Source organism: Lactuca serriola, chromosome 5 (genome assembly GCF_051521515.1).
Source record: "Lactuca serriola cultivar US96UC23 chromosome 5, Lser_US96UC23_V15, whole genome shotgun sequence".
Lineage (NCBI taxonomy): Eukaryota > Viridiplantae > Streptophyta > Magnoliopsida > Asterales > Asteraceae > Lactuca > Lactuca serriola.
The window spans coordinates 40,183,124-40,194,469 of record NC_136412.1 but is presented as its reverse complement, the minus strand read 5'-3'; the positions used below and the strand labels follow the sequence as shown (position 1 = coordinate 40,194,469).

The following is an 11,346-nucleotide window of genomic DNA, read 5'->3' as shown; positions in this document are numbered from 1 at the left end:
AATTCAAACTTACCTGATGGAGTTTCTGATCGACTACAATCGTCTTTAATCACATATGGCTTGAAGATGGAACTAGAAATCTTCGGTTTTATAGGTAATCTATAAGTTCTCTCTATCTCATTTTACAAAATTCGTTGGTATTGGACCTTCCGGTAATCTTTTCCAATGACATGAGGATAAACTAATTATCTATAAAAGGCATGAATCTAGCAATAAATTGATTTGAGTCCTAAGTTCCATAATTCTAACTTATCTTTTATTGGATGATTATGATATGACCGATTAGCCCTTATGAATTTGAAAAATTGTTTAGCATGGCAATAATACCCAATTTGATTCTTTGTAGATTCGTAATTATGGCACATGGTTTATTAAAAACGATAGTTTTAGTAGTAAAAGTCGATGATATATACTTTACATGGGACAAAGATGCTCATATTGTTCCCTTGAATGGTTACATATGGTTTATAAATGTTTATAGACCCCGATGGAGGATTCTAGGCTGCCTTTGACTCCATCCTATAGATGGTGGCTTTGGCATTCCAGAAGAATGCTAACTGCTTAAGATGTTGGATAATTATGGGACCACCTCATAAATATTTACGATATATCATTAAATCCAATTATTATGGTAAGAATATAAATTGTTGATTGACCGATTTATACAATATTTACTTACCATGTGGGTTGAGTTCCCGGTTTGACTCAAGATCCTCAAGATCCCTTCCATCTCTCACATTAGGGTTTATATCCATCTATAAATAAATGTGATGAGGAGCAAATCAAGACACACGAAAATACAGATGTAAATTCGTTTAGGGTTTACTGAGGGATTTTAGAGAGAGCTCTTGAGATCAACTGGAAAACCCAACTCTAGTTCTTCAGATCCAAAGATCATAATGAAATCATGTATGTAATCTTTTTTATGTTTAAAGTTTTCTTTTGACAAATTCGAGATTAAAATCCTTATGCTTCCGCGTTTATGTTTTGGTTATATATAAATTTACCAACAATTTATATCAGAGCCTACTTGAATCTGTTACTAAAAATTTTTATTGATCAAGATTACTAAAGGTCCAAACAAAAAAAAAATACCCTTTTTTTTCGTTGTTGATTGGCACCGAGAGAAAGGCAGTAAGCACGATAGATAAATTTTTATCATTAAAGATGACTTAAAACTTTTGTAAATTAAATTGGCTTTGGACTAAACCCAAAATTAGTCCTTATAGACCGATGGTTATATAGTAGCCCGTAGCTGGTTATTCTTTTTTATTTGAGTTGCAATTACAACATGATCAGATCGTGCTTTTGATGATTTCGTATACCTTGATTGTGATCGATCATTGACTTTGTTAGTTGTTAAATAAAATGATTTTCATAAAGTAAAGATCGCTTATGTCTTTAGCGGTGGTCACATAGGATTTGGTGCACTAAGATTTTGAGAAAGAAAGTGAAGCCCATTATATATAATATATTTTACGTAAAATCAATATTACCGGAAAATCAATATCACGTGGCTATTATTAATGTTTGTAATATTATTTTAATTTGCGTGATATTATGCGATAAGATTTATGTTCCGTGTAAATGATTATCATCAATAGATGTAATTACATTTACATTTAAAGATCCATTTATATGGTTATGTAGATTGCATTTACGTAAATGAAGATACGGTTTCTTTAATTTACAAATCATTTTTTTATAAGCAGGAGTAAATTCGTAATTCAAATCATAAAACCATATAAAATAAATGTTTGATTCGTTCGTTCAAATGTTTGACATTGATAGTAGGTTTTATGTTATGATTTCTGTTAATCAATTACTTTGGGATCCCCTTAACTTTTCTCACGAATTGTTTGGAATATTAAATAGACAATGATTATTTTTATATATTATATGCAATTAGTAGTTGTCTATTCCACTAATGTTTTCGTGAATTTTGATTATGGACAAATAATGCGAGATTGAAATGTATAAGTTCCATATGTACTAATGAGGTTTATTTTTTAAGCAATGCTGCAACCAATGTATGTTTATGTAAAAAGTAACATTATGTTATTATGGTTGTAATATTTGTAGAAATTATGAAAACAATATTTTTGATACCGATTAATATTTGTAATTTCTTTTTCTTTTTTGTTGTCAATAATTTTCAGTTATGACATTTTATTTGTTTTCAAGAGTAAATTAATTGACACAATATATCATCAAAGTGATCTTATTTGTGAAAATTAATTTACAAAGAACTTAAATTTTATGGTTTGTGTATTTAATGCGGATATTAATCGACCCAAAGGTAGGTTAATATTTGGCCGGATAAACACATGTTTGATGATAAATATGTGACAGTTTTTAGGTTACATGTCATTAACAAGTAAATCAAAGGAGGGGCTTATTAATTGACATGATATATTGTCAATTCTTATTATCAAAGTTTACGTGTTTATTAATGCGGGTATTAGCCGACCCAAAGGTAGACTAATATTTGGTCGAATAAACACATATGTGGTGATAAACATGTGACGATTTTTTGGTTCCATGTGATTAATAAGTCAATCCAAAGAGGTGCTTGTTAATTGACATGATTTATTGTCAATGTTTATGTCTAAAATAAGGATATCTCTTGCAAGTTAGTATTACTGTCCAAAGACTTGATATTAATGTTGTGTTGATACCTTGTAAAGATGTCATAAATTGAAATTATTGATTACGGTTTGTGGATTAATGAGCATAAAAGTAGATTTGTCTATATTCTCAAAACAGAAATTTGAATTATGGTATTATACCTGTTAACATTGATCACATTTATGATTCTTACTCAATGAGATTAACTTTAAGGAATACAATGAGGACATTATGTTAGTTCTCAATTGCATGGATATTGACCATTCATTTTGGATAGAGCAACATTCTTTGAGGATGTTGAGTTTGGGGGAGAAACAAGGCTAAAACATTGGCCTTAAGGAGGAATCAATCTTGATTCCAATTAATGTTTTCGGTAGTATGCAGATTATGAATCAGTGATCAACAATGTTATTCAATCTCCTATTCATAATACACAAACTCAACAACCTCAACTTTGGATATCCTCTACATGGTACCACATTTTTCATCAATTTATTATCTTTTTTGGTTTTGAGGCAAATACAATAGATGATTTTGTGTATCACAAATTAAGTGGGAGTAAATTTATTTTTCTGGTCTTGGGCAGATATCTATGCAACTCAAGTTTGGATCATAAGAAAGCAACCAAATGGATTTTGATATATCTATATATAACAAAAGGCCATATGCTCAACTATAGGAAATTCAGATGTTTTGGAGATCATTTTTATTAAGAATATGATTTATTCGATGTCAAAATGGTTACTGATCCATATCAGGATACTTTTACATTTTAGCATGATGAGCCATTTCATGGAATAGACTTACACTACTAGAAAAACAACATTTTACGACGCGCAATGCGTGTCGTAAAACGCTCAGACGACGCGCAAATGCGTGTCAAGGAAGACCATGTCATAACAAGAGACGACACGCTTTTGCGCGTCGTCTATAGACGACGCGCATTTACGACACGCATTTATGACACGCATTTATGAAACGCAATGCGTATCGAGGAAGCCCCTGTAATAAAGGAAGACGACACGCATTTGCGTGTCGTAACCTTACGACGCACGTTTAGGACATGCAATGCGTATCATTAAAGCCCCTGTCATAAATGAATATGACATGCATTTGCGTGTCATAAACTTCAACAACCATTTACGATATACATTTACAACACGTCTTTACGATACTCATTTACGCATAATACAAAAATATGAAAACAAACATATACCAAAACAATCAATTTCATCCATAACATCATGTCAAAAAATTGTAATACATTGGTATTAAGGGGATCCAATTGTACATTGTTATTAAGAGGTTTTCCCTAACTATATAACCTAATACTACATTGCTATTAAGGAACACCTTCTTGTTTCTACTTCTTATTGTTATGCTTCTGTTTCCACATAATACCTGTTTTCATCATCAACACATTAGTACTCAGAAAGGCTTCAAGCGTCATCAATTTTATGTTATAAAATATTAAAATTTAATACACACGTCGTAACATACCTTTTTCCAAGAATCCAAGTTTCAATACAACCCATACCTGTATAAAATATTAAAATTTAAAACACATGTAAATTATAAAAGTTAATATAAAAGAGTGAAATAGTGCTACTTTCCCCCAAAAAAAAGAAACACTTTCTATTCTATGTATGTATGTATGACCTTCTTTCTAAAACCATTTATACATTAAGAATAAGATAAAACAAAACAATTCTATGTATGTATGTATGACCTTCTTTCTAAAAAAAAAAATCAACACTTTCTATTCTATTCTATGTATGTATGTATGACCTTCTTTCTAAAACCATCTATGTATGTATGTATGACCTTCTTTCATGTATGATTAAATTAATGAGAATCCCCCCTAAATGTAATTATGCAATGAATTACCAGTAAAACAGTTCCTCAAGTTCAAACAAAGGATTCAATGTAAACTAACAAGTAACAAGACATCACATGCAACATACTTTCACCTAAATTAATCAAATGGTATATTTCAATTTTCATTATTAATCATCTCAAAAAGAAAATTGTTGTAATTAGAATAAATACCAACTTTGGACAAGGAGTCATCATGGCATAAGTGTTGCAAGAAATATCACAAATTTTACCCTCTTATTGACAAGAAGAGTGCCTTTTACAGCAGAAACCTCATTAAACAAGCGACATTAGATTAGCAAACACTGGAGAAATTATTAGGACACAAAATATTATTACATTTTATCAAATATTTTTAAAAAAAATTCAAATAGATTATAACTTACAAAGCATGAATACTAGTTACCGGATCTTTAATTGTCACCTCTCTTCCTCCAAGACCCAATGATGCAATCTCATGTTTGACCGAGTCAAACTTCTGCCAAATTGAAAAACAGTATCAGAACAAAAAGAAAAATATATAAAGATTTATGTTCTTACACAGTTCAACTCTGCATCACTCAATCGCCACCTATCATGTGCTTATGCAAGCAACATGCGTAGCACAAGAACGAAGGGTTTGTTGAAGTCCTTGCTGGTCAATAGATGTATCTGTGATTTCAAAAAGGGTAAAAATGTCATGAAACTATTTATGTTCAATTTGTTACAGGGGATTGCTGATGCAGTGATGGAATATTTGTGGCTATTTGAAGAGCACAATGTTCTAGAGTACCTAACCCTTGCTGGAGATCATTTATGCCTAAAACCTCATCTCTAATAAACTCATAATCTTATTATCATCTCTCACCGCATGCTACCCTCACGCAACACATCAATCATGTCATATATCTTCTTATCTGCTTTTGATTGTATCTACATTTATTTCAATATATTATTACATTGTTATCAATTACCATTATTTTGTTACAAACTTTTTGTAATTCTTTTTTTTAGCAATTAACATTAGTTAAATGTATGAAGATTATTTAGAAAAATAAAATATAAATAAAAATTAGCACCTTCTTAGCGAGAAAAAGTGTAGCATCAATAGCATCCTCTGCATAAATTGATCTCCCACAAAAACTGTGCTGAAACTCAAATGAAACTCTACAAATAATAATAACAATAAATTAAGATTTTTCATAGAGAAATATTCAAAATCAATTAGTTGATTATAATATGAATCAAAAATAAAAAGCTTACTTTCCATCAGGAGATGTGAGATGATACATTAACATGCTCCTCTGAAACACAAACCAATTCAATCTATTGTTTTGGATCTCGTATCAATTGTACCTGATTTCATGTTGAAAGATAATTCAAAATAATAATAATAATAATAATAATAATAATAATAATAATAATAATAATAATAATAATAATATGAATATGAATATGAATATATTAATTTGTAGTTCTAGGTACTGGAGATGACATGATAGAACATAGCATGTTGTCCTGCGTTTGGTGGACTGTGACTGGGATAGATGTTGATGTAAATAAATTTGAAATTTTTATCTCTCATATGTGCAAAAGACATAAATGCCCGCCTCATACCTCATCTATGTCAAAGGAAACTCCAAGTTTCTGGAAACCTGAGATGACGGCTTTTGCTGTTCCAGATGTGTCCAACTTTGTTGATTGATGAGATTCCAACACCTGTTTGGTTTCAAAAACAAAAATGATGTTTAAAAAATTATTTAAGAAATTAAAGGTATGTTTGGGAAAATAAAAAAGGATAAATATGTAAAAAGAAATGGCACCTCTAGGGTATATCCAGAGAATGCTCTAGGAAATTGCTTGGACATTATGTCCATAGCTGTAAAAAATGCCACAACCTAAAAAACAAATGAGAAGAGATTAAACATCCGATTTTTTTTTTTAAATTCACCTGTTTTCCCATTTGAGGAGATATGACTGCATAAAGCTTTGCTTCCTCCACAGTTTTATACAAAAGATCCCTATTTCCACTAGTAGTTCCCATCACAAAAGGCACTCTAGTTTTACAATACAATTCAACATTATCTGCATAACATAACATGGTGAATTCAATAAACCAATATGATAACATGTAAATGATTTGATATCTCTATATAACACAAAATTACACATTTACCATTTACAACATTAGGTACAGCGAAATCTACAATGATGAGATCAGGATGCTGTTCAAGTAGAGATGTTGTTCAAGTAGGATGCTGGAAAAAGCTAATCCAACCAAATCTTATCTGCAAGTCACGCAATCAAACAAAGGAAGAAAATAATTAGTCAGTATCAAACATATATATATCCAAAAATACAAGTCAACAAACATAAGTTTTATGAGTGTCTATAAATAAAGAGTAAAAAACCACTGTTTCCTATTGATTTTTATTCTATTAGTAGCAACTATGCAATAAAGAAAATGAAGTTTCTTTGATGGTGGTGAAGGGAAGTTAGATTATCTCCAAGTGCAAACACATAATGACCGTCTTTATGATCTTGGTGCCATGGGGGAGAAGCATTTCGAGCCACACGCTAGCTTAACAAGGGGAGAACTAATGTGGTCTGATGGTGAAGACGACTTGAAGATATCGACATCAAAGAGACCGCACTGCTCTAATACTCTCCCTAGAAACCGCACCATCTGGCCACTTTAATTTTGATCTTCTGAAGTATTTTTCTGCACCCTGGCTGCAACAACCTTAACTTAAAAATAGCTATAGCTAATTAATTAACTCATGCACTTACAAGTAAAAGCTGGGGACACAAGCCATACAAGGGCAAAATAGGAAGATCCAACTTTAAAATAATGCCCCACAACAAGAATAATAAGCCATTTTATATAACCACCTTTCAGCTTCTAATTTGGCCCAATCTTGTTTCACCATATGAGAAAGAGAAAGAGAAAGAGAAAGATTCTCCATTTTTTTGGATATATATTTTTGTAATATAAGATAACCAATATGTTGACCAGTCAAAGCCCCAAGGAAAGCAGGGGAAATGAATAAACCTCCAACTTGCCATGGATTTGAATTGAAGGGAACTGGAGATGATGATATGAAGGGTAGAATGAAGGCAACACCAATTGAGAAACTTAAAGAGAATATCCACATAAGCAGGATGCTAAAAAAATGATAAGGAAAATGAGATTCCAGATGTTGAGCCACCCATCATAACTGATGTACCCCATATCATCATGGATTGCATTATCACTGAGTTGTATAACATGTTGGCTAAACATTGTTTAAATACAACCATGTATGTTCCCTGAATCATCACATCAAAATTAATATATAAAGATTTAATCATTTACTATTGAATATTGATTAAAGTTAAATTAAATGTACCAAAATGTCAAAATATATGGCGGGATCATGTTGATTTTTGTTATTGGATGCCATTTTAGTGAGTTGAGAAGATGAAGTAGAGTGAAGAAGAAAAGCAAGCACATTTTCTCCAAGGTGTTCAAGGGAACTCGGTTTTAAAAGTTTCAACTTGTCATTCTGCAAAAGTTTATTACTTTTAATTTCATATAATATTTGAGAAGTTATTTATAATAATAATGATTTGAAATTCAAGAATACCTTTGTGTGATATACAGCTGTATTGTCTGCATAAGCAAAGTCAAGACCTGGAAGACCAGCAACCTTTTTGTAAACTTGAAAATCAGTAGCAGATTTTATGACACCTGATGTAAAAAGATCCTGCACCACTAAATAAAAATCAAACAAAAAAACCATGAATTTGAGATAAAATAAATAAAAAGAAAACTAACATTTTATATAGTTTAAAAAAGGAATATCCCCTGAGCAAGAATTTGACCAGAGGGGTATTTTGCTACCAATGCATAGTTCTCAATCGCCCATGGGTTCGGACCCGCCTGTCAAAATTAAGTGACAATTGATAAATTAATTAAGAAAATTAATTTTTTTAAAAAGGAATCTCATTAAACACGACCTGAAAAATAGCAGATGCTCCACCATCGCCCATGGCTTCCAAGTCTATAGCCATATGTATACTTCTACTCCATGGATGCTGTAAAGATTTTATAAGTTAAGTTATAACTTAAACACATGATTAAAAATAACGGTAAGAGAGAAACACCTGAGTAATAAAGCTATGGGCTCCATTTAAGCCTTCTTCTTCCCCGGTGTTAAACAAGAAAATAACAGAGTTCTTGAAACCATGAGCCCATTGGGAGATTCCTCGAGCAAGCTCTAACATAACAGCTGCACAAGAACTACAGTCAATAGCTCCTTCCCTTTATAAACATAAGACTCCATTTTCATTTTGAAGTTGATTAAAAGAATAAGAGGTAAATCATAAATGGAAGAAACTTACGCTGAGAAGACAATGTCTATGTGGGAAAAAACCAAAATCGCACTATCTACTTCTTCAGATGTATATTTTGGTGAGATTCTTAAAACAACATGTTTAAGATCTAAATAGAAAGAACAAAATCATATTTGCTTGTAAAGTCCACCGACGAGTCTATTAGCACCAGAACTTGCGTGAAAAAGATCAACATCGACGTCGACTTCCCAGTGAGCTGTCGTCATTGTTTGCTTGTAACTGCATGAGTTAATTAATTAGTTGTAGCTATTTTTAAATTAAGATTGTGTAGAAAGAACAAAATCATATTTCAATAATTATATTGAACTTTTTTTTTTTTTACCAAAATAGGTCTGATCTTACTTGGCTCTCTGAACCATATGCTCTGGTAAAGAAAACAAACTGTAAATTATTCAACAAGTATGCAGCCAATACTCCACATGTCACATGGGTAGCTCCATCCAATGCATAGAACTTTCCATAATCGTATCCCAAATCTGAGCTACTTCCAGTAAGACCTTTATCGTCTGGTACATTGGGAGTAAGAACCTAAGCACCAAGGTTAAAAATGTCAATACATAAACACAGGATGAAAAGAATGACAAAAACATATAAAAGTCAACCTACCAACTTAGAATTCTGACTTGGGACAGAAGTAACAGGAGGACCAGATGGACCAGACAAGATTACAGTGGCACCCTACAAAACAAAACAAAAAACAAAAAGAATATTCTAATCAGAGACTGTTTTCAAACATTAAAACATGTATTTACATTTTACACTAATACTAAATTTATAAAATATAAAAAAATCGCATACCTCTTTACTCCTGATGGCCATTTGTCCTGGAGGAGAAGCAGGGAGGGAAACCAATTTTCCCCACCCAATATTCAATTCATAATCATAAACAATCACCCCTGCAACAATAAATAACATCATTAATTTTCTTAATATAAGTATAAATATAAACAAACGAAGAGTTAAAAGGGTTTACTTTGTTTAACCTTGCATTTCATCTTTTGCAGCTTGTTCATTTGCACGATTCATAAAAGCCACAAAACCACAATTTATGACGTTTGCGTTCCTCTTCTGTTCTTGGCCACATGATCTTCACATTAGCAATAGTTGAGAAAACGAAAAACCACTGGTTGAAGCACCTGACTGCAACCTTCAATAACGGAAACACCAAGTTGAACAATTTCATTATATTTGTTCTAAGAGGCAAAAAAATCAAATAGTTGGTGTGCACTGAATACCCATTTATTCATATCAGTACCTGAAAGGGCAAGGTTAAAGAGAGTATCAAGGTCAATATCAGCTGCTTCTTTGGCGTCAAACAGGATGAACGAACGGGTAAACGGTCTTTTGAGAGGGTCTGTGTCAGCTTTGACAATTAACCTGATTTCCTGCAGTGAGGAGCAACAAAAAAATCAGTTATGTTTCTCCTTTGTTCTCTCGGCTAGATAGAGATATCGACATCAAAGAGAGGATTCAGAGAGGAATTTACAGAAGGCGCATAGAGAGGGGTGAAATTACAGAAGGCGCAACAAAAAAATCAGTTATGTTTCTCCTTTGTTCTCTCGGCTAGATAGAGATATCGACATCAAAGAGAGGATTCAGAGAGGAATTTACAGAATGCGAAGAGAGAGGGGTGAAATAAGATCTAATGGTCGTTGAACTCTGGGAATCAAGCCCTGCGACTTCTGATCAATACAAGGAAGATAACGTTATTGAGAGGGAGGCTTGTTGTGCGAGACAGATCACAAAGAATATTTGATGGTCGTTAAACCAGACCTAGGGCTTGTAAAGTTGAGCATCTGTGGCGGTCTCCGTCGAGGTAAGGTTAGCCCAAGCGCGCCGGCGAAAAGAGATCAGTCGAGATCGTTGATAGATGAGGTGAGCCAAGGTAGCGAACGTTGCAGAGAGCACTCCCATCTTGAAAAGAGCCCTAGAATGATCCCTTCGATTTTTTAATAAAATAAATAGTCCCGAGGCGCGTTCAAGAATTATAAATTGACATACTTACACGACACGCCTTTTATGATGGGTGCCCTCCGTGTTTTTATTTTTACTTTTTTCTGACATAAATTTTAGGGCACGTAAAAAAGTGCGCCCTAATTCCTTCAAAATTTTGGAGAGATGCCATTATTTTGACCTCACACACTTTTGCGTATCGTAAATTCGTGTGCGTCATAAATTGCGTGTCATTAAAGGCCTTTTTTCTAGTAGTGTTAGGTAGCTTCTTCCATAATGGCAACATAATTTGTAGCATGGAATATGGTTGCAGAAATTTGTCATGAGGCTACACATTATTGGTATTGAAAGACCACTAAAGTTGTGATAATAAGTCAGCCAGGTTATATTCCAATAACAGAAGTTCTATTAAGTCAAAGCATATTGACATCAAGTTTCCTTCTATTAATACAATAGTGCAAAATGGAAATATATATATCACATATAAACAAACTCCATGAAAGTGGATCCGCTCAT

General features: G+C 32.6%; 1 long non-coding RNA gene and 2 pseudogenes across 2 annotated transcripts; all 3 read right to left on the bottom strand.

Annotated features, from left to right (window-relative positions):
• Nucleotides 1-5,346: 5,346 nt before the first annotated feature.
• Nucleotides 5,347-6,725, bottom strand: LOC145049457 (4-hydroxy-tetrahydrodipicolinate reductase 2, chloroplastic-like; annotated as a pseudogene).
• Nucleotides 6,726-7,255: 530 nt separating this feature from the next.
• Nucleotides 7,256-8,785, bottom strand: LOC145049456 (uncharacterized; annotated as a pseudogene). Its single transcript, XR_013683279.1, has 6 exons — nt 8,629-8,785; nt 8,482-8,559; nt 8,334-8,404; nt 8,109-8,232; nt 7,872-8,027; nt 7,256-7,791 (listed from the first exon to the last, which is right to left on the bottom strand). The product of XR_013683279.1 is annotated as an uncharacterized LOC145049456 (transcript).
• A 598-nt stretch (nt 8,786-9,383) lies between these two features.
• LOC145051317 (uncharacterized) lies at nt 9,384-9,723 on the bottom strand. The gene is made up of 3 exons (XR_013683539.1): nt 9,676-9,723; nt 9,484-9,555; nt 9,384-9,405 (listed from the first exon to the last, which is right to left on the bottom strand). It is a non-coding gene; the product is annotated as an uncharacterized LOC145051317 (long non-coding RNA).
• Nucleotides 9,724-11,346: the final 1,623 nt, after the last annotated feature.